The sequence below is a fragment of the Tympanuchus pallidicinctus genome, unplaced genomic scaffold (assembly GCF_026119805.1).
Source record: "Tympanuchus pallidicinctus isolate F22 unplaced genomic scaffold, pur_lepc_1.0 scaffold5, whole genome shotgun sequence".
Taxonomy (NCBI): domain Eukaryota; kingdom Metazoa; phylum Chordata; class Aves; order Galliformes; family Phasianidae; genus Tympanuchus; species Tympanuchus pallidicinctus.
This window is the reverse complement of record NW_026294769.1, coordinates 26,843,148-26,848,292: the sequence shown is the minus strand read 5'-3', so window position 1 is coordinate 26,848,292 and position 5,145 is coordinate 26,843,148. Positions and strand designations below refer to the sequence as shown.

General features: G+C 42.0%; 1 long non-coding RNA gene across 1 annotated transcript; it reads left to right on the top strand.

Annotated features, from left to right (window-relative positions):
- Nucleotides 1–712: 712 nt before the first annotated feature.
- On the top strand, nt 713–4,447 carry LOC128090941 (uncharacterized). Its single transcript, XR_008211156.1, has 3 exons — nt 713–795; nt 1,511–2,135; nt 4,259–4,447. It is a non-coding gene; the product is annotated as an uncharacterized LOC128090941 (long non-coding RNA).
- The last annotated feature ends 698 nt before the right edge of the window (nt 4,448–5,145 follow it).

Sequence of the window (5,145 nt, the reverse complement as noted above, 5' to 3'; positions counted from 1 at the left end):
AATGAAATCTATTTGTCCTGCAAGATCTGAAGCAATATTGGAAACCCTGGATTTCATGTTCAGCCCTGAAGAAAATTGTGCTGGAGGGTGTGTTCTTCCTGACCGTTTCTTCCCTTTCTCCATCCCATTTAATATGTCCTTGAAATTCCTTAGAAAAAAATGACCCTAAAGCTAAAAGCCCATCATTTCATTTTGAGAATGAAATGCATCAACATAATGATACTATTGTAGCTCCACCAGCGGGTGCTTCTCATTGCATGAGTGCTAGGGAATCTTATTTGCTATTTGTGAACCAGTAAACCCACTAATAAAGCTATGATCTATGCAAATCCCTTTAGTATACAGCGTTCTCCTCTCCATTTCCTAATTCTTAAATATGTTTTACAGAGGAAATCATGTTGTGTATGAAAATGTTATCAGTATGTCACTCCCTTTACAGAAAGGGACAAACCGAAATTTCAAGAGAAATTGACCATGTTTTTATTTTAAAACAAACTTTGGATTTAATGTACCAAGTTACCTTTTTTTTTTTTTTTTCCCTTTTGTGCACTAGATATCTGAAGCCTGTTGGCCTCTGTATGGGAACTGCTGAATCACAGCCTGAACCTCTGATTGATCACCTGAGTGAGCAATGAGTCAGCCACGGGAGCACAGGTGAGGGCAATTCAGCTGTGCTGCCGAAGGGGTGGAACCTGGCTGCAGCTCTCCTAGACCCATTTAAGAGCTGACTGCCACTAGGGAAGGTTTCTTCTGGAAATCCCTCCTCTGGAGTTTTATGACAAGTCCAGGATATGGGTAAGCATTCTATTTGTTCTCTTTTGGTGTAATAGCTGCTTAGCCAAACTCTGGTGTATTTTGTAACTATAAGAGCTCTACATTCACCGGTTATACAGCCTCCCATCACTTCAACACAGTGTCTCCAAACAGTTCAGCTGTAGTCTCTAAATCTTAAACTTACCTTTCTAAGCTGCTCAGAGGTATGGTTCTGCTGATATGTCTGTCAGCTGAAGCAGAATTAAGTAGGTAGCCCAGCAGCTCTTAACTTATGTCCTCAAATGTTTGGCATAAACAGAATTTCTCAGCAAAACTAGACAGAGCTAGGAGAATTCACCTCATATAACACTAGATACAGTGTAAAAGGGTGCATCTCACAGAAGCAGAAGCTTTCAAGCTTATTTTTCCAAGCACAGAGCTGAGGTGGGGAGAGCAGTGTCTGATCCATCACCTCAAGGAATGTGGCTGAGCTTTGCCCTTCACTGGGAAGTCCTGGTGTAGCAGCGAGATATCTGGGGCCTGGCTGACTGAGGTGTGTCAAGTGTGTTGAATGTGTTCACGTGTTTCATCTTCAAGTGAGATTTGATAGAAATGTACATAATTCAAAACTAATCCGAGGACAAAAATAATTTATCTGGGGCTCAAGGTACACAATATGTCAAGGTACTGTTTCTGAGACAATAGATTAGCCTTACATCGACTCTAATTCCCCACGTACATCCATTATTTGTGTTAGAGAGATATTTTGCTTCAAGGAAAGAAGAACCAGCATGGCTCAAATATGGACTGATCCATCTTGCTTCCATGAAACTCGAAACAAAGACAAATAAGTCAGTGGAAGGGAATGAAGAGACACTTCAGGAATCCTAAGCCTACGCTTTGTGCACTGTGGAGAGTTGAGAGAAGCAGTGTGCTTATCTCTGTGATGACAAATGAAGATTAAATGAAGATATTCACCAGACAATTCCTCCAGTGTTCCCTGATCTGAAATGCACACTGAACATTGTGGAAGTTGGCTTAGCGCTTCTGGCTCAGTGGAAGGAAAGCCTGCAGCTCTGGCAGCATTAAGGAGCTAAGCAAAATCAAGTCTGGAACATCCTCACTTTCAGGCCCATGGTTCCAGATTGGCTGAAAACTTGCATGGAGCCTGTCCCCGTGCAGAGATCTGTGTTAGCCATGGAGAAAGAAGCACATCTGGCACTGGGTGCAATCTGGAGCTTCCCAGTAACTTCCGAGACTCTCAAACTTTTTGGTGCTCTTACTGCACTTAGAACTATGGCACTCTGCATGAGCAGAAAACTTGTTTTAATAAAAAATATGGATAAGTTTTATCTTCGTGGCCAGCTACTGACTCTAACAAGGTATGCTTTCATTTTTGTGAAACGCATTTTGGTTTTGGGAGAATGAGGCTTCAAGGTAGCTCCAGGTTTTGCCTCAGCTATTCCAGCTGCTGTTTGAAAACTCATCTGTGCACAAATAAGCCTTTGGGGTGACCAGCTGAGAATGAAATACATTAAATAACTGATAATTGAAGTTTAAAACTGATAGTTTACGTTTGCAAGAGTGGATGGGGCAATGGAAAGTCAGTTCAACAAATGGCACCAAATACAATCATTGCTTCTTATAGGTCTAGTTCATGGAAAACATAGAAGTTATCCCTTCTCCTCATCCACATCCTTGTTTTGCTCCATTATGAGGTGCACAGGTTTGGGCTTGCTCTTCCTCTCAATCTACCTTCCAGCTCCAGCCCATCCCTCTCTCCCAACAGTGCACAGGGGCTGGAAGTGCCACTACTGGCCTCTTTAAACAGTTGCCTTTTCATTAATCCAGTCTGTGTGTGTGTGTGACCGCTTGTGCATGAGTCTAGACAGCTGCAACTTGGCAATCTCGCTTTGACATTTTTTTGGAGTAAAGTTTGTTAACTATTGGACATTAGTATCTAATTCTTCCCCATTCAGGTTTAAGGAAACAGGAATTTGGCTTCAGTAACTAAGACTAACATGATGTTAATTTCTGAAAAAAAAAAAATCCCCTGCTTTTGCCTTGGTTTTGGGCCCCTCACTACAAGAAAGACATTGAGGCCCTGGAATGTGTCCAGAGAAGGGCAACAAAACTGGTGAGGGGTCTGGAGCACAAATCTTATGAGGAGTGGCTGAGGCAGCTGGGATTGTTCAGCCTGGAGAAGAGGAAGCTCAGGGGAGACCTCATTGCACTCTACAACTTCCTGAAGGAAGGTTGTGGTGTAAAAGGGTCTGGCCTCTTCTCCCAGGCAAATAGTAGGACCCGAGGAAATGGCCAGAAGTTATACCAGAGGAGGTTTAGGTTGGACATTAGGAGAAACTTCTTCTCTCAGAGGGTGGTCAGGCACTGGAATGGCTGCCCAGGGAGGTGGTGGAGTCGCCATCACTGGCAGTGTTCAAGAGGCGCCTGGATGAGGAGCTACGAGATGTGGTTTAGTAGCTTGTGGTACTAATAGGAATGGGAGGGTGGTTGGACTGGATGATCTTGCAGGTCGTTTCCAACCAGCTGTGATTCTGTGTGATTCTGTGTGATTCTGTGTGATTCTGTGTGATTCTGTGTGATTCTGTGTGATTCTGTGTGATTCTGTGTGATTCTGTGTGATTCTGTGTGATTCTGTGTGATTCTGTGTGATTCTGTGTGATTCTGTGTGATTCTGTGTGATTCTGTGTGATTCTGTGTGATTCTGTGTGATTCTGTGTGATTCTGTGTGATTCTGTGTATCCTTTCTCAATAGGTATTTTTCTTGTGCCATACACATATGCATGTCATTTTCATTAGTATTAAAAATCTGATTTGGCCAGAAGATTGTGTTTGGCCAAACAGGTCACATTATTAGATATGGTCGCTCTTCTTTCTCTACTCATATCTGCTGTCTCCATCTATGCTGTTCCTCTACCTGTGCCTTTAATTCCTCGGTGGTTTTCTAGGATAAATCTCACTGTTCCTTTCTGGACAATAGATTTTGATTACAATCATTCTGACGTGAGTTCCGATAGCAGTGCATTGGATGCAGAAATGTGGGTATAATGAAACTATCATTTTTCTGATGCACAAAAATAAGGTACCACAGACCTCAGAAATGGTGCACTGAGTCAAGCCATTTCTACGACAAAGAGCAAGCATTAATAACAAAGTGATTGATGCTGATCTGTGGATCTGTACTTTTCATTTTCCAAAGGAAAAACAGCCAGGAAAATATCACATTTTCCAGCAATCTACATTGAAGTCTCAGCGTACTATCTGAAATTTGGTAACTTTGATTTTCTGATCCATGAGCTCCAGCAATCCCTAGCATGTGCCCACAGCCTAAAAGAAAACAAGCATCAGAAAACACCACTCTTTGCATATGTTAGGTGGCCATGTCTCATCACACTCAAACCCAATTCATCATATTCCAGACACTATTTCATACCAACCATTTTGCTGTCTCTTTAATGCATCTGTCTGTTTATCTATTCTCAAGCACCATCTGCCTGTCCTGCTCTCTTGCACCGCACATGTTCACAGCTACTACACCTCCAAGGTGACAAATGAGCAGTCGAGCTAATTTCATTGGGATAAACAAGAAAGCAAGAGCCAGATGGAAAGCCATGGAGAGAGCCAATGGCATCGGGGGGGAGAAGAGTGAGTGCTGGGAGAAGAAATCTCCATAACAACGGCAAGTGCAAAGAGGGGGTTCTATTCTGCCTATACCACTAATTGCTATGAATATTTTATTCTTGCCCTGTGGTTTATCTATATCCAGACCAATGATTTACTGCCATATGGTATAGTTCAAGGCATTTTTTTTTTTCCCAGTGAAGTTTGTTTGCCATTATTTTCATTGTTATTTACATGAGGTTTAGGGGCTTTATTCTTTTCTTGGAGTGCGGACTATTTTTTTCAGACATTCATAGGGAAGCAGGGCTCGGGGGATTTCAGTGGTGTTATGAGTTTGGAAATTACCAGTTTTAATTACTCTTAAGACACAAGCTGATGATTGATAATGTTAATCCAGATCCTGCCTCCTGATAAGCTTCTGTGTCTATAACTCACTTTTTCTATATGGCACTTTCAGCACAGGCACAGCATAAATATTCTACAGATTCTAACAGGGTTATCTGCTAAATAGGTCTAAGTAGGTCTCAGCATGAAATGGCTTTCTAAAATATTTTAACTCTGTTCAGTTTCACTCAATGTATGTTTATGTAGCAGAAGATAGATATGCCTTACCTGTTGTGTAGGAAGCTAGCTTAGAGCCAGAAGCAAATGCTTTGCTAATAAGGCTAATAAGCAGCAACCTTTCTTGAAAGGTCATGGTGCAGTGTTTCACAGAGGTGCCTGTGCTAGGTAGGCATTCCAACATAGCAA